Here is a 22,740-nt window from a genome sequence, read left to right as displayed (position 1 = left end):
CCAAAAGAAAAACAAAATACAACAGAGAGCCAAATTCAAGATTCGATCATTTTGAGATGCCTGGACACACTGCGTTTGAAAGACTGGAGATCATAGGTAGCAGGAAATACAGACAGAGGGAGACAGTTCCAGAGCTGACCTGTTGCATAAATGAAAGACTGGGAGTAACGGTTAACTCTTGCATTAGAGAGTTGGACAGAAAAGGGATGAGAGTTTGCTGCCAGACGGGTGCTACGCACCCGTCGTAGAGGTGGAGGAATGCAAGTAGACAGTTCAGAGGAGCAGTGACCATTAAAGTAGCAATAGAAAAGAGATAAAGATGCAACAGTGCAGCAAAGAGACAGAGGTTGAAGGGAGTCAGTAAGAGGAGGAGAGTTAATGAGACGAAAAGCCTTTGACTCCACCCTATTGAGAAGAGCTGTATGTGGGGAGCCTCCCCACACATGAGAGTTGTACTCTACACAGGGGTGGATAAAACCCCTGTATAGAGTCAACAATTGTGCAGGGGTGAAGAAAGAGCGGAGTCAGCTTAGCACACCCAATCTCTTGAAAGCAGATTTTACAAGAGATGTAATATGATATTTCCAAGATAAGTCCCGAGTAAATGAAACCCCAAGCATGTTCAAGGATGATGCATGATTAAGCTGAATATTATTAAACATTAGTGGGTATACCTGTGGAAGATTTTGTCGGGTTGATAGGTGTAAGAACTGAGTCTTAGATGCATTAAAAACAACCATATTATTTTTACCCCAGTCAGAGATACGAGCCAAGTCAGACATTAGGTGTGCCATAGCCTCATCCCTTGTTTGTTGAAGTAACTGTTGAGATGGGCGTTGCGGGAACAGAATGGAAAGGTGAAGGGTGGAGTCATCAGCGTATGAGTGGATAGGGTTAGATGTACAGCTTAGAAGATCATTGATGAATAAAAGGAAGAGAGTTGGTGATATGACAGAGCCCTGAGGAACACCACTGTTGATAGATCTAGAAGAAGAACGATGGCCATCTACAACAGCGGCTATAGAACGACCAGAAAGGAAGCTAGCGATGAAGGCACAGACAGAAGAATAGAAACTGTAGGAGGGCAGTTTGGAAATTAAAAATTTATGCCAGACTCGATCGAAAGCCTTTGAGATGTCAGGTGCAATGGCAAAGCTTTCTCCAAAGTCCCGAAAGGAGGATGACCAGGAGTCTGAAAGGTAGGTGAGAAGATCGCCAGTGGAGCGTCCCTGACGGAACCCGTACTGACGATCGGAAAGAAGGTTGTGATAGGAAAGATGCCTTAAAATTTTTCTATTGAGAATTGACTCGAAAACTTTTGAAATACAGGACGTTAAAGCAATTGGACGATAGTTAGAGGGTTGGAAGTGGTCACCCTTCTTTGGGACTGGCTGAATGAGAGCAAACTTCCAGCAAGAAGGAAAAGTACAAATTGACAGACAAAGGCGAAAGAGTTTGCCTAGGCAGGGTGTAAGCACAGAAGCACAGTTCTTGAGAACAACAGGAGGGATCCCATCAGGCCCATATGCCTTGTTAGTACTGAGGCCAGTGATGGCAGAAAATACATCAACTGAAGAAATTTTAATATCAGCCATGAGGAAGTCAGAGGGGGGAAGTGATGGAGGAACAGCACCGGAATCATCTAAGGTGGAATTGGAGGAGAAAGTCTGTGCGAAGAGATCTGCTTTATCAGTAGAAGAAATAGCTACAGAACCATCAGAGTAGAAAAGAGGAGGGAAGGATGATGAGGTAAAGTTGTTAGAAAGATTTTGGCAAGGTGCCAGAAGGAGAGGGAAGAATTCGAGTTGGAAAGTTGAGAGCATTTAATATGGATGAAATTATTATTAGTAGAGCGAAGAACAGACTTAGCACGATTCCGGGCAGAAACGTAAAGATGATGTGATTCAGGGGTGGGTTGGCTCCGGTACCTTTTGTAGGCCCTCTCCTTGTTGCGGACAGCATTAGAACAAGTGTGATTAAACCAAGGCTTTCTTGCGTTAGTCAAAGGATATGAGAAAGAAATGTATGCTTCCATGCCCGAGAAAATAACCTCCGTAATGCGCAAGGCACACTCAGATGGCTCCCGGCCATGGAAGCAATAATCATTCCAGTGAAAATCAAAGAAGTACTGTCTGAGGGCCTCCCAGTCCGCGGGTCCAAAATGCCACAGACGACGTTTCCCTGGAGGGTTCACAGGCCGTGCCGGAGTGATAGGACAGGTTAAGGTAATAAGGTTGTGATCGGAGGAGCCCAATGGAGAGAAATGATTAACAGAGTAATCAGAAGGATTAGTTGTGAGGAAGAGGTCAAGTATGTTGGAGCTCTCTCCAAGGCAGTCAGGGATACGGGTAGGGTGCTGTACAAGCTGCTCTAGGTCATTAAGGATAGAAAAGATGTAGGCTTGTTCACCAGGTGGAACCGCGAAAGGAGAGGAGAGCCAAAGGTGGTGGTGAACATTGAAATCTCCTAGAATGGAGATTTCAGAGAAATGAGAAATGGATAGAATGTGTTCCATTGTAGAAGTAAGATAGTCGAAGAATTTTTGATAGTCAGTAGAATTAGGGGATAAGTAAACAGCACAGATATATATAGTCAGAGAATGACAGGAAAGCCGAAGCCAGAGTGTAGAGAATTCAGAAGAATCGAGTTCAGGAACACGAGAGCAAGATAAGACATTGCGTATATATACACAACAGCCACATTTGGCTTTGAAATGAGTATAGAGAAAGTAGGAGGATACAGAAAAGGGTTTGTTGTCAGTTACCTCAGACAGCTGAGTCTCCGTTAGAAAAAGAAGGTGAGGTTTAGAGGAGGAGAGGTGGTGCTCAACAGAGCGAAAGTTAGAGGAAAGGCCGCGAATGTTGCAGAAATGAAGAAGAAGAGAGTCAGACAGTGGTTCCAGGCACCTCGAGTCATCGCTGGGAGAGGGGCAGATGGTGGGGGCATTTATGGTCCCCCCCCCCTGGGGACTCCAAGGCTTGGTGAAGACACGCCATTTTAGTTGAATTTTAAATAGGAAGTGTAGTGTGTACTGTGCATGTAGTTTGGTGTAGATAGTTAGAGAAATTTGTACTGGAGAGCATGCTGGCCTACTCTCTGTGTAACTGAGACACTGAAAAAGTTCAGCAAAGGGGGATGGTCAGGAACTAGTCCTGAGGGCTGATGAAACGGGAGCTCCAGCACTCCCTGTCATCAGCTTTCCATCCACCTCGGGAGTACTGCCCTGCTCGACTGGTGTTACAGTCTCTCCTCTCCCAGGTCTGCATATCAATACCTCGTTACACAGATACTCCGTCAGTTGGCGACTGACCGCGATCGTTTGCTGGTGGTGCACTTTCTTTGGATGCCCTTTCATATTGGTCTCACAGCCAATAACACTGCTGACCTCCTTGCAAGGACTGCCTGTGGACTGGATCCGCCCACTGGATGCTACTAAGGCGTCCGCCATTTGCTACAAGCAGATAATATGCAGAACAGCCCACTTCCCTATTCTCCACCGTAGAAATGCTGCGAGGGCTCACAATGCGTCCATCCAACATTATGACCATTTTCTTTCTCGTTCCCGTAGATATCGTTGCAGTGGTCTTATAGTTTGTCGACATAACGTGGTGTGTGCCCGCCTCAGACTGGGCTACCGACCTGTGTGGCGGGTGACTGGGCCGGGCAACTCACCTCATTTCTCCTCCTGTAAGCTGTGTGACGCACCCAATGCCAACACCCTTGACCATAATTGCCTTCAATGTCCACTTGTCTCTGATTTAATACCACATAGACTCACATTAGTGGACACTTGTAAACATTTGTTGGAAGATGATAACCTAGATGTTATTCTCATGCGACATTCACACTTTGGTGGGTGTTAATTTATTATAACTAGACAGCGTGTCCTACGTGGCAGAGTTCCCCTGTACTCATCTCACATATGGCCACATGGCACTGTATTAGGTCTGTCGCCGTCGGGCGTAATAAATTAATCAAATCAAAATCAACTTTGCTCCAATACATACTCACAGCCAGTCCATCACTTGCCATTCGCTCAACGAGGGCGCACCACCCTGTTCGGTGTGTGTGTGTGTGTGTGTGTGTGTGTGTGTGTGTGTGTGTGTGTGTGTGTGTGTGTGTGTCCACGTGAAACTCTTCACATTCTCTACGAATCCTATCATTTGTCCATGTGTCCCCCATCTTACACTACACCATTATTATTATTATTATTATTATTATTATTATTATTATTATTATCATTATTATTATTATTATTATTATTATTATTATTATTATTCAATATCAAGCATCAGATACTGAGAAGTTGATGCCGACAGTGACCACTACACACACTCGTATGTTCCATAATTCTCTTACGGTGGCATGTAACTCTGTGGAATCCATATGATCTCACTCAGCTAATCCAAAGTTGTGGTCAACAGGTTTCGTACTCTGACAGGTAAATAAAGAAACCTAATGAGAACTTGTTACATTTAACTACTCTTATTCATGCAGATTTGAAGGTTTGTATTTTCGCTTCGTTAGGTTGAAACCCTAGACATGTAATAGGATTAATATTTGCAACTCTGCCGAATGAAGGTGAAGGAATCTCATTCATTAGTTCAAACCCAGATATAAAGTAAGACGGTAGTAGCAACTATTTTTTAGTTTAGATTAATACATCCATAACAACGTCTCAAAGACTCGTCATAACCCGTGAAATCTTACTAAATTACCGTAGCTCAATATCAAACAGTTCATTCACACTGCCTGGAAGCTGTGTCAAAGTTAGGAAAATTTCTTTGAACTAACTGGAACCATTCAAGCTCTTTTGGAATGTAAAAGGATTGTTGACCTCAACTGTACACCCACGGGCAAAAGTTCGCCGACGGTCCCTGGCAGGCATATATTTCCAAACATAGCCCATAGAGGGCGCAGTGCTCGTCCACCAAAGTAATGGAGAAGGGAGGAGACGGAGAGGGAGAAGGAGAGGGAGGCAAGACAGTGGAAGGAGACAGCCTGTGATGATGGCAGATCCTACATATCGGGTGTTTTATTATTATTATTATTATTATTATTATTATTATTATTATAATTATTATTATTATTATCACCATCATCATCATCATCATCCGGACTTTCTTTCCCACCCAAGGTCAGGGTGAGGAGTAGCAATGTCCAGGTAGCCGCAAATTTGCCCAGTCCAATGGGCCACGCTTCCATTCACTCATCATTCAGGTCCCCAGAATCCTGGTTTTATCGGATATGCCAAAAACATTCACCACGTTCTGTAGCTTCATTTAAACGTATTATTATTACTATTATTATTATGATAGTATATTTAAGAATGAAGGAGTAATCTAGCATAAGCCCTTAAAAAAAGGCGACCATTTTTTGTATTTTTTTTTTTCTAATTCTAGATTATTTCTCTTGTGTGACGGAAGCACCAGTGATGTCCAAAGGCAAAAGGTTTGATAAAGTCTAGAACCCATAAAAAACGGTTTAAAATTGATCCAGATGATCATAGAGACCACAAGATAATCCCCATCGGGTTAAGGAAGTAAGAAATTTAATTCAATCGTGTCAGGTAATGTGAAGGTAGAGTGCGAGGAAGAAGGACCTAAACTAAGAGGCAAGGATAGGAAGAGAGAAAGAGGGAACAAAGAGTTATTGTAGCAAGTGAAACACGTAAAGGGCAATGCCTAGTTTGGTGGCATTTCTGATTCATATAATTTCATAGTTTAGAAATGGGAGGGTGAAATGTGATAGAATAATTTTATTGTTGATAGACATTAAGTATTATTGCCACTCACACAAGAAAAATTGTCTAGAATTAGTCAGAAAAAATATAAAGGATGTCAGCCGTTTTCTAAGAGCTAATGCTGGATTACGACCCTTTTTCTTATACTTATCTCAGTAATAATAATAATAATAATAATAATAATAATAATCTATATATACCTAGGCTGCTTCCCCAAGGAAAGGGAGGTAGCCAAGACGGGACGACACACTCCCAATTTACTCATCCACTCAAACACATTCTTTCGCATCTTAGCCCCAGAGGGGAGAAGGGACAGATCCTTACTGCACCACACTGCACGAGGGTCAACTGCGCAGTGCAATCAGTGACATCCGAAGCAGGGCCCGACTGCAGACCTAGTTTACCCCTGCCACATCATAATGGACCCATTCCCTTAACCCGCACCTGACCTGATCAGCTGATCAGACAAATGTGGGAGAATATCCCCACAGGGCTGGGTTATCAATTATTCATTCACAATTTCTCTCCATTCATTTCTATCATGCACAGCCACTCTTCCTTGCCCAACAGCCATCCCTCTCACATCCAACGCTCTCTTCACACTGTCCATCCATCCTATTCGTGGTCTTCCTCTAAGCCTTACACCTCCCACATCAGATCTAGTTACCTTTTTCACCAATTCCTCATTATCCATTCTCTCCATATGCCCAAACCATCGCAACACCCTCTGCTCAACTCGATCAGCCATCTCCCGAGCAACTCCAGCTCTCCTTTGCACTTCATCATTTCTCACTCTATGCATACGCATCACTCCAGACATACTCCTCAGAAAACTCATCTCCATTACATTCAAACTTTTCCTCTCTGCAACACCCATATTCCATGTTTCAGCCCCTTTTTTCAATAACAGAACGGAGGAAGGAAAAACAAATGAATACAAAAATAATAATCCATACACCGGATTACTGGTGTCCTCTGTTCATAAAATATTTGTAACAGTTAGACATGAACAGCTGTGGGTTGAAATTTGGAGGGAAACAACTCCGGGGAAGCGTGTTCCAGAGAGATGCAGGTCGAGGAATGAAAGAATTCTGATAGGCAGAAGTTCTGCAATATGGCTGAGTGACATCCCAGTCATGAGCGCTACCAGATGCCCGTGTAGCACGAGGGAAGGCATGGAGAGGTGACACCATGGACGCAACTTCTGAGCCTTTGCTAAAAAAATATCTGTAAAATACTGCAAGGGAGGCAACATTCCTTCTTACTTGCAGGGGAGGTAGTTTATTTGTAATGGCAGGGTTGTTAATAATTCTAACAGCTTTGTGCTGAATTTTGTCTAGTTATTTTAACGCAACCTCTCCACATTCATTCCACAAGGGTGAGCAATATTCAAGCTGAGAGCGCTCATGACTGTTATAAATTATAGCTAACTGCACATCAGCGAAGAAGTTACGTACTCTGTACAATAATCCAAGTTTCTTAGAGGCGGTTTTAGCAAGTGATCTGACATGAGAGGTCCAGCTGAGGGCATTGTTAAGTGAGATGCCAAGAATTTCAATACTTTTGGAGATGGGAATATTAGTAGGACTGAAGGTAATGTACAAATCTGGCAATATCTGTCTATCAGTAAATTGTATATATTTAGATTTACTAGCATTAAAAGAGACTTGGTTGTTTTGTCCCCATTCATTGATCATAGATAGGTCTTGATTTATGGAGATGGCTGTGCTGAGTTGAGAGGTAGAGATAATAGACTTTGTAAATGGATGTCTGAGTGTGTCATCTGCTTATGAGTGGATGGGATTGTGGGTGACAGATAAGAGATCATTAATATGAACCAGGAACAGGGTTGGCGCCAGAACTTATCCCTGCAGCACACCGGCGTTAATTGAGTGGAAATTGGAATATACATCATGTACTTTTACTCTTATTTTCCTGTCACTAAGATATGAAGAAATCAAAGGAACAAAAGACGTTAGTCCATACCAAGGGAGTTTGGACAGCAGGGAACGGTGCCATACTCTGTCAAAAGCTTTAGAAATATCAAGAGCTACTGCATGAGTTTCTCCATGTAGATCAATTGATTGATGGATGGTATGAGTTAGGAGATTGCATATGTCAATGGTGGATCTTTCGTGGCAAAAACCATATTGTCTATCACTAATTAAGTTCTTGGATTCAAGATGTTTAACAATGTGCTTATTAATTAAAGTTTCAAATACCTTACCAAGAGAAGATGTGACAGCTATTGGTCTGTAATTAGAGGGGTCAGAGGAACTTCCTTTCTTCGGAATTGGGTGGATAATGGCTTCTTTCCACGAATTTGGAAATAAAGAAGTACGTCTGAATAGTTTAGCTAGAACAGAGGCAAGTTCAGGGGAACACTTTTTCAAAACAATTGGCAGAATTCCATCTGGGTCTGGAGCTTTGTTGGTAGGTAAATTGTCTTGGACGGATTTTACGTATCTTGTCTGTATTTTAAGTGGGGCAATTTCGTGAGAGTCAAGTTCTAGTACTGGGACATTCTGGCTGGTATCTTCTGGCAAATGTACAGGCAAACATATCCGCTTTTCCACGCGGGTCATTTGTAATATTGCCATCTGAAGATTTTAGTGGGGGAATGGAAGATGACTTGTTAAAGTTATTATTGAAAGAATTAAGAGTTGACCAAAATATTCTATTGTCATTAGGGTTGTTAAGTAGTTTTGATGCTTGCTTTTGAAGAAAGTTTGATTTGGCTAGATTTATTACAGCTTTTGCTTGCTTTCTAACAATTTTTAATTGAGAGAGTGATTCAGATGTTTTTCAGTAACTTTTGGGCTGTTGCTCTGGCACAGTAACTTTTGGGCTGTTGCTCTGGCACAGCTGCCATCAAACCATTTTGGAGAGTTCGATCTTTTAGTGAACTGTTGACTTGGTATGAATAAATCCATACCAGCTAGTATTAAGTTGCAAATGTGGGACTGGATAGAATTGGGATCACTAGAGAAGAAAGACTGCCATGGTATGTCAGCAAGATAATTTCTTAATCCATCCCAGTTTGCCCTGTCAAAGTGCCATTGGGTCACCCTGACAGGTTCAGAATGGGGAGGTGTGGGGGGGGTTAATGGGGCTTTGATGAGATTGTGGTCAGAGGATCCAAGTGGTGACAGTACCTCTATCCTGTATTGATCTGGATTATTTGTCAAGAATAAATCCAAGAGATGGGCATTATGGTCAGGATTATCAGGTATTCTGGTTGGTTGCTTTACCAGCTGGGTGAGATTAAACGATTCTGCAAACAGCTCGCACTCTAGACCAGCGTCTTCAATCCTGGCAGAATGCAATAACCATTCAACATTATATATATTAAAATCGTCTAAAATGGTAATTTCGGTGCTAAGGGCAAGGTTAAGGTTACTCAACTGTGTGGATATGGAATCAAATACACTGGGTTCCGAAGAAGCATTGGGTGAGCGATAAGCTACACAGATATATTTGGTAATATTTTGACAATTTAGTTTATATAATGAGTAATCAAAACTGGATGAAGTGAAGTTTAAAATAGTTTCAACTTCATATTGGGATTTGAAATAACAACAGGTGCCGCCCTTGTTACGGAAGTTTGTAAGATGGTAACTGGGAAAAAAAAATGGGGATATGTCAGTAGAGGGTGAGATTTGTGGTTCTGTGAGGAAAAGGGCCAAAGGGGATATGGACTGAAGGAAAAAATGAACTGAGTTTAAATTTGTGGTAAGGCCGTGGATGTTGGTGAAGAATAAGGCCGCACTTTCACTTTTTCGCTGACGACCATTACCGGAAATAGAAACAGCTGCTGTCGACACAGTCGCTTGATGGCGACCGGGAGGACCCTGTGCCGCCAGCACTACCCTGCCGGTGGTGGCAATCCGAAGTACCACCTCATTTGATAGTATCATTGCAGCGGCCATTACTAAAGAGAGTGAATGGGAGGTGTGATATGTTATGCGCATGTAGTGTGGTGTAGACAGTTGAAAATAGAGGTATTATGAGAGCATGCTGGCCTACTCTTTGTGTAAATGAATGCACTGAAAATGTTCGGCAAAGGGAGATGGTAAGGATCAAGTCCTGGGGGCAGGTGAAACGGGAGCTCCAGCTCTCCCTATCACCAGCTTGCCATCCACCTCGAGAGTACTGCTCTGTTCTACTGGTGTTACAGTCTACTCCTCACAATAATATAATGCAGTTGGTACCAGAATACCCTCATACAGTCTTCTCTTTACATCATTCTAAGCAAACAACATCTAAACACTTTTTTCATTCCCAGCACCTTTCCTACTTCATTCATTCTAAACTTCACCTCTGCATGTATTCTTCCTTTCACAGCAACATGTGACCCTAAATACTTTAAAATACTCTACCTCCTCAAGCAACTCACCATTCAAAATTATATTCATCCTCCTACCATCTACCAACCTCATACACTTCATCACTTTACTCTTATTCTCATTTACTTTAAATTTTCTCTTTCACACACCCTTCCAAACTCCTCTACCAACTATCTCAATCTCTTCTCTGAATCAGCTACCAGTGCAGTATCATCTGCAAACAGCAGCTGCTTCAGATTCCACTCTCTACCATCAACATTCACCAGACTCAGACCTCCACCTAAAACTCTTGCATTCACCTCCGTTACAACACCATCCATATAAATATTGAACATCCAAGGCAACATCACACATCCCTGCTGCAGCCCCACTCACACGGGAATCCAATCACTCACAGCATTTCCCACTCTTACACACGCTCTACTATTTACATAAAAACTTTTCACTCCTTTAAGTAACCTACCATCAAGTCGATACAATCTTAAAACAGTCCACAAAGCCTCCCTGTCAATTCTATCATAAGCTTTCTCTAAATCCATGAACGCCCAAAACATATCCTTATTTTTCGCTAAATACTTTTCACACACCTATCTCACAGCAAACACCTGATCCACGCATCCCCTCCATCTCCTAAAGCCACACGACTCATCACCAATCTCTCCCACTGTATCCTCTCACTCTTAATGAACAATCTGCCACACACCTTACCTACAACACTCAACAGACTTATACCCCTAAAGCTAGTGCATTCATACTTATCACCCTTACCCTTATACAACGGGACCACACAAGCACTTGCCCAGTCAATTGGCACCATACCTTTCACAAAGCACACATTCAACAATCTTACTAACCAGTCAACAATAGTCGCTCCACCACCCTTCAGGCATTCCACAGCTCACCCATCCATACCTGCAGCTTTCCCTGTAATTAATCTCCTTTACTGCTTCCTGCACTTCCTCCTTCGTGATCAAAGAATCATTCAACTCTCCCAACACATTTACTCCTTGCACCCTTCCATCTGCCATAATTTCAGCCTCCCTTTCCTCCTCTACATTTAACAATCTATCAAAATACTCCGCCCATCTCTTCCTTACTGCATCCATCTCAGTTAACATTCTTCCATCCTCTGCTTTTACTCGCTTTTCCTTCCCAGGCTCTTCCTTTCGCACCCTTTTCACCTCCTTCCAAAATGTTTTCTTATTCTGTTGAAAATTCTCAGTCAACCGCCTACACCATTTCTCATCTGCTGCCACTTTAGCATCACGTACAGCCCTTCTCGCCCTATTCCTCTTTTCCTTATACCTCTCATATGACACCTCATCCTTCCTTTGTAGCCACTCTTCGTATGCAGGTCTCTTCTCAGCCACAGCCATACTTATAATACTGTACTTCCTAGCTCCACCATTCACTTCTTTTTCGTACGCCACCACCCACTTGTCTCACACCACACACCTCTTCCGCGTGCCCCACCACAGCACTCTTAAACAACTGCCATTCCTCCTCCACACTGCCATTTTCCTGATCTTTCACTGCGTTCCACTCTTCATTCAATTTCTCCTGATACTCTATCAGTTTCTCTCTTTTATCGAAATCACTTTGAAAACCTCTGCCACACCTAACTCTCCTAGCTCTCACCCATCTCTTATCTACAGTTAACTTTCCCACCACGAGGTAGTGGTTAGACATACCTCCATCCTCCACTCTCAGAACTCTCACATTCAATAATCTTCCTATTACATTCCTAGACACAACCACGTAGTCCATCAATGCTCTATCAACAACCCTTCCACCCTCCTGTCTCACCCATGTAAACTTATAAATATCTTTCTTCTCAAACAAGGTATTTCCAATCACACTCTCTCGCTCAACGCACTTCCCTATCATTACTTCCCCATTTTCATTTCTTTCAGGCACACCAAGCATACCAACTATACCTTCAATTGCTACATTTCCCACTCTAGCATTCAGATCTCCCATCATTACCACATTCACATTCGCTCCAAAACTCTGCAGTCATTCATCAACATCATTCCAGAAAGACTCCCTCTCTTGTTCATCCCTTTCACTACCAGGCCCATATGCACTCACAAACACCCACAACTCACATTCAAATTTCGCTTTCACCCACGTCAGTCTCGATGACACCTCCTTCCATCCAATCACACACTGCTGTACTTCCGGACTCACTAACAAGGCCACACCTTCTCTTGCCCTTCCTCTATCAACACCTGACAATCTTCCATTCACACTTCCAAACATAGACTCACCCTTCCCTTTCATATTCGTTTCACTCAAAGCTAACACACCAACTTTCTTCTCACAAACATTCTCCCAATCTCCTCCCTTTTAGCCTCAATCGTACTACATCCACGCACATTCATAGACCCAATCTTCAGGGTACGGGGATAACTCCATCCCCCATCCCTTTCTCTGGCCTGTGTCTTTTTAGGAACTGAAAAACAGAGGAGGGGATCCCTAGTCCCCTCACCCCGCCCCTTTTAGTCGGCTTTTACGACACGCAGGGAATACGGTGGCAGTATTCTTCCTAACACAACCTGGCCGCAGAGTAGTAGTACCACCCCATAGTGCGGCCAGATTGTGTCCCCTCCCCCGCCACAGGGGGGAACACAATCTGTAATCATCATCATCATCATCATCATCATCATCATCATCATAATGATAATAATCATCATCATGATGGTAATGATAATAATAATAATAATAAAAAGAAAAATAATAATAATAATAATGATACTCATCATGATGATAATGATAATAATAATAATAATAATAATAATAATAATAATAATAATAATAATAATAATAACAATAATAATAAAACACCCGATATGTAGCATTTACCATCGTCACAGGCTCTCTCCCACCCCTGTCTTGTTGACCCCCTCTCCCTCCCGTCTTGTTGTCTCCGTCCTCCTCCTCCTCTCCGTCTCCTCCCATTTCTCTTACACAGGTGGACGGGCACAGCACCCTCTATGGGCTATTTTTGGAAATAAATGCCTGGCAGGGACTGTCGGAGAACTATTGCTCCTGGGTGTACTATAATGAAAAACTTCCTTATATTGTCTCATCATTTAAAAGCCCCGAATGTGTATCTGAGCTACTGACCGCGACTGTATAATTACGAACAATATCACTTCAGTTTTAGTCAAACCATTATAAAGCTCATACATCACATCGTGAAAAGAAAGTTGGGTTTCGATGTAGGCCTACAGATCACTACAATCTGAAAGTCTTTGTTCACTGCTTCGTTATTTACTGTAATGCAGGGAAAAATAATCATGGTCCTAGTTTTCCAGTCAGAAATACATGTTTGACACTTAGTCCACTGCCTCTGCTTCACGCTTCGGGCATAAGCATCTTTTTCCACCTTGATGCATCAAATAATAGGGAATTATCATGGGGCAGGGGATCATATAAAATATCTCTTTGCTTACGAGCGTTTGTTGTCAGAAAGAAGAAAGAAATAGATGTAGAGGAAGATTAGTTGAGTCTATAATATTGAATGAGAGTGAAATTACAGCTCAGTAGTGTGAGGCTTCACGTATGTATCGGAATTATTCATGACTGCACCTGCAATAGACTAAACTACCCCATAATTCTTGGGAAATCCAAGATAAATACATTCTGTAACTAAGGTAGTCACTTAATTCCTCAGTATAATAATTTTTCTATAGTTTAATGTTGCGGCCACCAACGAGAAGCGATAAACTGGGCAACCAACATTACATCACAGCATCTGTCTGTATTGTCCGTACGCCAGACCAAAAAGTACCATTAGTTTTTCCGTAGAGACAATGAAGTCAGTGAATGTACAGTGAGGTTGGATGAGGAGGAAATGGAAAATGTATGTGTGTTTAAGTACTTGGGTAGTGTGATGAGTAAGGATGGAAGTTTTGAGGGTGAAGTGCTTGAAAGGGTACAGCACAGAAGAAAGGTTCCTTGAAAGCAGTAATAAGAAACTGGGAAGTGAGCATGGAAGTGAATAAGTTACTGCATGACAGTATTGTGTACCGACTCTGATGTATGGAAGTGAAGCTTGGACCTTGTTGGAGGGACACAAGTCAAGAGTGAGAGTAGTAGAAATGAGTTATCTGAGAGGAGCATGTGGAGTCACATGGATAGACAGACTGACAAATGAGCAAGTGAAGGAGCGTTGTGGTGTGGATGTGGATGTGATAGGAAGCATTAGGAGAAACACATTGAGGTGGTTTGGCCATGTGGAGAGGAAGGAGAGCAAGAAACTGACGAGGAGAGTGTATGTGAATGATGTAGAGGGGGGGAGATGAAGGGGGAGGCCAAGGAGGAGATGAAGGGATCGAATGGAGAGATATATGAGAGGGGGGGGAGTGAGCTTGGGTCAGGGCAGTGAAATGGGGGGGGGGACAGGGCGACATGGAGGCGATTTGTTTGTGGCCACCCCTTACGTGATTAAGACGTCTGGCAATAGTTAGATAGATATATAGTTTTCCCGTTACTCCATTTTGAAACACTAGACGAAGTAACTGGTATGTTTCCCAGAGCCTCATTAACAGTTGGCACGCCTGTGTTCCACATCAGCAGCAGCTGGGGACGGGCATAGGAGTGAGGAGACGTGTTTCTTGTTAAGATATGTTTTTTTTTTTTTTTTTAATTGCCATCACCAGCAATGAGGGTTATTGGACCAAACATTTCAGTCTCACAATAAAACAAAACACTCCCGCATCGCATGAAACAGCCAACTAGGGGGCCAAGCGTGGAGGAAGCATGTGATAGAATGCTCTAAGATTGGCCAGATGCACCTCCTCCCCCCTGACACACCACACTGGTCAGATCACCTCACCCTGGTCGGCAGCCTGGAGCAGATCATAAACACTGAAGTAGATGGTAGCTCCGAGCTGGTATAACCGGGTGTGGGCGTTGAGGGTCAGGAAGTGTCGGTAGGAGGATACATCTAGCCGATCCTTGTGGTCCATGATGGAAGGGCTAGATGTGGTGCCCTCCATTATCGGAGGAGGGGAGGACTCAATTACCTCCTCCTCGGCCAAGGAGCCGGTCGATGCTGCCTCGGCCATGGAGGTGGTGTCAGAGGAGTCCTGTCCCTCCTCAGTCTCTGATGGTGGATGGTGTACTTCAGCCGCTGTTGTTGCCTTGTCCATTTCAGAAGCCAGGTCAATGATTGCAGTTGCAGTCTGCCTGTTGAAAAAGGACATCCAACTGTAGCCTCTTCTGCAGTGTTGTGCAGGAGGCACCAGGTCACAGCTGCTGGGCCAGGTGCTCCCGTCAGCGAGGAACTGAATGTACATTGCTGGCGAAGCACTCGGGAATGACAAGGTGAGGCAGCCTGTTCTCTTCAAAGATCTTGGGTAGGAGAATGCGCAAAGCCCTCTTGTCACCCCCGCAAAAAGCCTTTACCATCGCGATGCACATCTCCACGATGGTGTTTTGCTTCCCAGGACTCAAAGGATCCCTGGCCTGGCGTCCCTGGGCCATGAGACATCGCCATGCATGGGCAGAACCCTGCATGGCTGCACCTCCCAGCCCAGTAACATCCCAAGTCTCAGAACCCTTTGGAGTCCCAAAGAGGCTAAACTCCATCATCTCTCCATCCCAAGGGAGCGTTGGAGGTGTCGTGGGTTTGGTTTAATGATGGCTTGGCAGTGCACAAAAACATCAGCGCCAGTATCCTGGCGCTTGATGAATCCATACCCAGCCCTGGCATTAAACCAAACCACGGCCCCTCGGATCTTTTGGGCCACTGGAGACTATGGTCTGCTGGATTCCCCCCTCAATGGGTCACAGGCAGTAGCAGGAGATGCGTCCACCATCGTGGCTCCTCTTGATCTTGCTCTTCTCCCTCTGTCTCTTTAAGATATGTTTAGAAAAGAAGGTTATATAGAAGCCACGGGCAAGTGAATACAACAATACACTGATACATTTAATAGAACTGTTTCGAAACGTTACAATTGAGACATATCGACACGGACTCTAATGGGCCAAGAATGCAGAAGGGCCAACCATACAGACTTAGGTCGAGTAACAATACTGGGAAAGCCTCGATTCTATCAACGCCATGCCTAATGATATCTCCTTTTGTCGGGTGTATTTACAGTTGCGGTTAGGCATAGTGATCCACCCTCCTCCAGCCAACCTGTGAATGTGGCAGTGCCGCAGGCGTGGCCACCACAGCTCCCTGTTATACATTTTCTCTGTTATATCTCTTATGCTCAAGACTTACTTTAATCTGTATTACTGTAGTAATTGCTACTGAGAGAGTTTGGCTCCGATAACTTGAATTTATGAAATGTGAACACAGGTCATGCAGTGTTTCCCTTATATTACACACACACAGTGAGACAGCCAACTGACATAATAGCGCAGACTTAGTTCAACTACCCGATTTCCACTATATCTAAACCCATCAGGTACACCAAATGAGCTAAGACAAAGGATTCATTTGATATCAGCAGTGAAGGGGGGAGAGTGGGTGACGCAATGCTACTGTATATTGAAGAAATAAAGACTGTAAGGGTAGAGCAGGGAGTATGAAGCATTGTATTACTCAGTGCTTGATAAAACACACACACACACACACACACACACACACACACACACACACACACACACACATCTCGATATATACATCGCTCGCTGGCACAGTGGTAACGTTCTCGCTTGCCATCTGGTAGACAGGAGTTCGAGCGTCGCTCAGGTTGCGAAAAGTTTCACTGACGAAGTGGGTGGTTACTGTCCCCCTTGAGCAAGGGTATGGGTGTGTGCGTGTGTGAAGGTCACAGCCTTGCTCTTAGATCGGACTATATGAGCTTTCAGCTCCTTTCCGGGAGGGTAAAAGCTGACGAGCACGACCATCAAGTGATCCTGACCAACCCGGTGAATTACACACACACACACACACACACACACACACACACACACACACACACACACACACACACATCTCGATAGCATTAATTTTCGTTATCGTTGTATGCCACTGGAACTTGCTTTGGTTTGTGCTGGGGTGACATTTTATGTAAGAATTTAGGTACACTATTGAGATATGAGAAGAATGGAGCTGTTAAAAATACAGCATATGAAACTTTTTTTCACCCGCTGTTTCCCGAGGGATATCTACCTAATGAGTAAAATAATCATAAGTTTCCCAAACCCGTCTGGTGTGAGAGTAAAAAAAAATATATATTTATATACCGGTACATACTTTAGAACATATACTATTTATGAAGGGTTATTAACCCGTGCCGTCCCGAGGACGTACTTCCACGTCCTCACGTTTTGTCACAGCTAATCCCGAGGACGTACTTCAACGTCCTGCAATTGCAAGGTTCATAATTTCCACAATTTTCAATTTTCGCGAGTCATTTTTGGTACGTATACACGGGACACCTGCCTCAACAAGATGCCAGGCAGAGACAATGCCTTACCCAGCATGACCTCCTCCCCCCCCCTGCATGCCCTTTTCACAGCAATTCACCTGTTATCAGTGACCTGGCCAGTATAGCCATGTCATGCCACGGTACGAAATTCAGGGCCAGAGTGATTCCCCAATCAATGACAATGTGGAGGACAAACTTTACATAGCTTTAGAGGAAGAAACAGTTAGAAATGATGATCAGGTAATGTGGCAAAAAAAGGTCAGGTATTAGCGAGTGAAACAATGCTTATAATGCCTATATTACTGCTTGAAAACCAATATACTTTTGTACTACATATAAATTCGTAACAGTAGATAAATAAATACCGTTTATGAGTGGTGTGAAATAGTTATCCTCCCATAGAACTCGTTTTCTTTGGCGCCAGCCTGATAGAAAACCCAGTAAAGTAAGGAGGCTCTCCTACCTGTAATGAGTATTTTAAACCTCAGGTGAGCGATTTCTCTATGAATTTTCGATGTTTCTCACCAAAAGCGAAAGTTTTAGCAAAAAAAAAAAAGGTCAAAAATTGCCCGGGATTGGGGGGTACCAGTGGTCAAAAAGTGGCCGGGACTGGGCGGGTTAATCTTCAAGAGGCATGAGATTCCCTCCTTGTGAGCTGATCATCTGGTTTTTGGCCTGAATAATGCCAACATTTTGATGCCAGGTAAGGCTTTCCCTAGTAATTAGTAAAATCGTGTGTTTCTAGCCAAAATATAATTAATATATAATTTGTCGGTAAGGGAGTTTCACCATAACCAGCAAATACATATGGCGTTAGCATGAATCTTTTTCACTTTTAAGGATGTTAATGTCTGGCGTTACAACAAACCCGTAGTGTTGCACTAGCTGAATTCTGTTTTACCTCTTTCACAACGATGAGTGCTGTATATTTCTTTTTTTGCCACTGCTGCATAATACAGGAAAGTTTGGGAAAATCTTTTATTGTTAACAATAAAGATAACTGTCTCTTGCAAGCTGTAATTTTAGCTTACGGATAGTAAGAATAAAACAGAATGTTGGCCACTGTCAGAGCAACGGGAAAGGATAAGAACATAAATGCAAATCAAGCTATTCTACTTTTATGGCAAGTAGTTTTCCTGTGACGACCGAAATAACCTGCCCATAGCCGGAATAAATTCATCGGCGTCAACACTGAAAGTATGGAATGTGTACCAGGGAGCAGGCTTGCTACTTTTGTAATAATAGCCCCAAACAGATATTTTCAGTTCTTCTCGATATTAAATTACATTTTGGAAAATTCCATCCCATTTCTGAAACTGCATATCATCAGTTTGAGGGCTTTGTATCCTCATATCAAAGCATGTCGGGTCACACACTTAACTCGGATTTTGTGCTCGTCTTCGCGTTTTTTGGCTCTTTTCAGTAGTGTTTTGGCGAATTCGCAGAAAAGCTGCGTATGAAACACCTGTAAATTTTATAAAAGCTCTTCAAAGACGCACGTTTGTCAGCAGCTGTAGCTATAACAGTTTAAATAATCGATCTTTTATGATGCTCAGTTTTTGGTGTTTACCTCTTTGAGGAACGTGTTGGTGAATTTTGAGGAAAGTCGCATAAGTAACACTTGCTAGATATTAAACTTTCCAATGATGTGCATAGAATTGCTGGAGGTATAACAGTATCCGAAAAAAACACATTTGTGTTGCTGTACGGTGCTTAAGTTGACAACTGGATTTTTTCTTTTGTCATAATTGTGGATAATTTTGAGAAAAATAACTTAAGCAAAAACTGTTAAGCCTGCTTTCCATAAGCTTTCCAAAAAAGTAAAAAGATCCTCTGTAGCTTCAATAACCTCCAAAATAATATGGATTTGCTGTTGTGCATGTTACAGGCGGAATTCAATCTGTCAAATTAGTCATTTAATCTGCTCCTCCAAACTAGCCAATAAAGTAGCCTACTCATCTCTCTCTCTCTCTCTCTCTCTCTTTCTCTCTCTCTCTCTCTCTCTCTCTCTCTCTCTCTCTCTTTACATTTCCACGAGGATGATCCCAGATATTCCTTCAATCAGGAGGCCAACCAATTAAACAACTCTCTCTCTCTCTCTCTCTCTCTCTCTCTCTCTCTTTTCCATGAAGACAACCTCAGATATTCCTTCAATCAGGAGGCCAACCAATTAAACAGCTTAACTGTGTTGATGGAAATTACTACGTTTAAGCGTGTTGGAAGACCTGATAGCCTGCAACTATTATACCGTGGATAATTTATTTAATCAGGTGATTAATCTCTTTTTTCAATTTTCTTTTGCTGCCTTCAGACTATTTTATTCACCGTAAGAAACGTCTCTTCAACTTATGGAGACAATGAATGCAGTATCTAATTCCTCCATTTCAATATGTCCTTTATATAATGAATATGAGCATCACAAGTCCGAACCAGTGAATCAGTAAATACGTCCGGGGGGGGGGGGGAATGTATTCCGAGGACAACAGCAGTTCCTGCTGTGAAATAAAATATGCTGTTCCATAAGGCAACAAACTCCACAATGACAGCAGTATGAGAAAGATTCATAAGAAGCAACACAGAATTTTTTTAGTCGTACATTGCTTGATAGATTAGCAAGGGCGTTTGTGGACCAGGTGACTTGAATATGTAATGGGTGTGGTGAACAAAGGAATGGGTGGGATGGATTGGAACTTGGGTGCGTGGTGAGGCTGAGGCAGGGAAGCATACCCTGCAAAAAGGTGTGTTGTTGAATCTGTGATTTGAGTGAAGTCAAGGATAATTTAAATCACCTTTTGCAGAAGAACAAGTCAGGGAAAAAAGAAATAGACAAGGGGGACAAAGAAATTATTGGCATTAGCCCGAATTTATGGTTAGAAAGAAGAGGGTTCATGTGGAAATGGGTGACGTAATATTTGTGATCAGTGTATTAAATTTTTATTTTTTGCCAAGTGGCCAATAAGGTAAACTCGCGTTGCTATCGTTTGCCTGGTCGTACGACGCGGGTAAGCAGATTTTAGGTTGTGTCCCCCTCCCCCCTGTGGCGGGGGGGACACAACCTGGCCGCACTATGGGGTGGTACTACTATTCTGCGGCCAGGTTGTGTTAGGAAGAATACTGCCACCGTATTCCCTGCGTGTCGTAAAAGGCAACTAAAAGGGGCGGGGTGAGGGGACCAGGGATCCCCTCCTCTGTTTTTCAGTTCCTAAAAAGAGACAGGCCAGAGAAAGGGATGGGGGATGGAGTTATCCCCGTACCCTGAAGATTGGGTCTATGAATGTGCGTGGATGTAGTACAATTGAGGCTAAAAGGGAGGAGATTGGGAGAATGTTTGTGAGAAGAAAGTTGGTGTGTTAGCTTTGAGTAAAACAAATATGAAAGGGAAGGGTGAGTCTATGTTTGGAAGTGTGAATGGAAGATTGTCAGGTGTTGATAGATGAAGGGCAAGAGAAGGTGTGGCCTTGTTAGTGAGTCCGGAAGTACAGCAGTGTGTGATTGAATGGAAGGAGGTGTCATCGAGACTGATGTGGGTGAAAGCGAAATTTGAACGTGAGTTGTGGGTGTTTGTGAGTGCATATGGGCCTGGTAGTGAAAGGGATGAACAAGAGAGGGAGTCTTTCTGGAATGATGTTGATGAGTGTCTGCAGAGTTTTGGAGCGAATGTGAATGTGGTAATGATGGGAGATCTGAATGCTAGAGTGGGAAATGTACCAGTTGAAGGCGTAGTTGGTATGCATGGTGTGCCTGGAAGAAATGAAAATGGGGAACGAATGATAGCGATGTGTGTTGAGCGAGAGATGGTGATTGGGAATACGCTGTTTGAGAAGAAAGATATTTGTAAGTATACATGGGTGAGACAGGAGGGTGGAAGGGTTGTTGATAGAGCCTTGATGGACTATGTGGTTGTGTCTAGGAATGTAATAGGAAGATTGTTGGATGTGAGAGTTCTGAGAGGGGAGGGTGGAGGTATGTCTGACCACTACCTGGTGGAGGGAAAGTTAAGAGTAGGTAAGAGATGGGTGAGAGCTAGGAGGGTTAGGTGTGGCAGGGAGGTTTTGAAAGTGAGTGAGTTGGATAAAAGAGAGAAAAGATAGAGTATCAGGAGAAATTGAAAGATGAGTGGAACGCAGTGAAAGATCGGGAAAATGGCAGCGTGGAGGAGGAATGGCAGTTGTTTAAGAGTGCTGTGGTGGGGCATGCAGAAGAGGCGTGTGGTGTGAGACGTGTGGGTGGTGGTGTAAGAAAAGGAAGTGAATGGTGGTGCGAGGAAGTAAGTATGGCTGTGGCTGAGAAGAGACGTGCATATGAAGTGTGGCTGCAGAGGAAGGATGAGATGTCATATGAAAGGTATAAGGAAAAGAGGAATAGAGCGAGAAGGGCTGTGCATGATGCTAAAGTGGCAGCAGATGAGAGGTGGGGTAGGCGGCTGACAGAGAATTTTCAACAGAATAAGAAAATGTTTTGGAAGGAGGTGAAAAGGGTGCGAAAGGGAGAGTCTGGGAAGGAAGAACGAGTAAAAGCAGAGGATGGAAGGATGTTAATTGAGATGGATGCAGTAAGGAAGAGATGGGCAGAGTATTTTGAAAGATTTTTAAATGTAGAGGAGGAAAGGGTGGCTGAGATTGTGGCAGATAGAAGGGTGCAAGGAATAAATTTGTTGGGAGAGTTGAATAATTCTTTGATCACGAAGGAGGAAGTGGAGAAGGCAGTAAAGGAGATGAAAACAGGGAAAGCTGCAGGTATGGATGGGTGTGCTGTGGAATGCCTGAAGGGTGGTGGGGTGACTCTTGTTGACTGGTTAGTAAGATTATTGAATGTGTGCTTTGAGAAAGGTATGGTGCCAATTGACTGGGCAAGTGCTTGTGTGATCCCGTTGTATAAAGGCAAGGGTGATAAGTATGAATGTACTAGCTTTAGGGGTATAAGTCTGTTGAGTGTTGTAGGTAAAGTGTATGGTAGAGTGTTAATTATGAGAGTTAGAGAGGGTACAGAGGGAGTGATTAGTGATGAGCAGTGTGGCTTTAGGAGAGGGAGGGGATGCGTTGATCAGGTGTTTGCTGTGAGACAAGTGTGTGAAAAGTATTTAGCGAAAGGCAAGGATGTGTTTTGGGCATTTATGGATTTAGAGAAAGCGTATGATAGAATTGATAGGGAAGCTTTGTGGACTGTTTTAAGATTGTATCGACTTGATGGTAGGTTACTAAAAGGGGTGAAAAGTTTTTATGTAAATAGTAGAGCGTGTGTAAGAGTGGTAAATGCT

The sequence above is a fragment of the Coenobita brevimanus genome, chromosome 53 (genome assembly GCF_032717465.1).
Source record: "Coenobita brevimanus isolate Jiangsu-jjx chromosome 53, ASM3271746v2, whole genome shotgun sequence".
Lineage (NCBI taxonomy): Eukaryota > Metazoa > Arthropoda > Malacostraca > Decapoda > Coenobitidae > Coenobita > Coenobita brevimanus.
The sequence above is the reverse complement of the archived record's forward strand: the minus strand, read 5'-3'. Positions refer to the sequence as shown.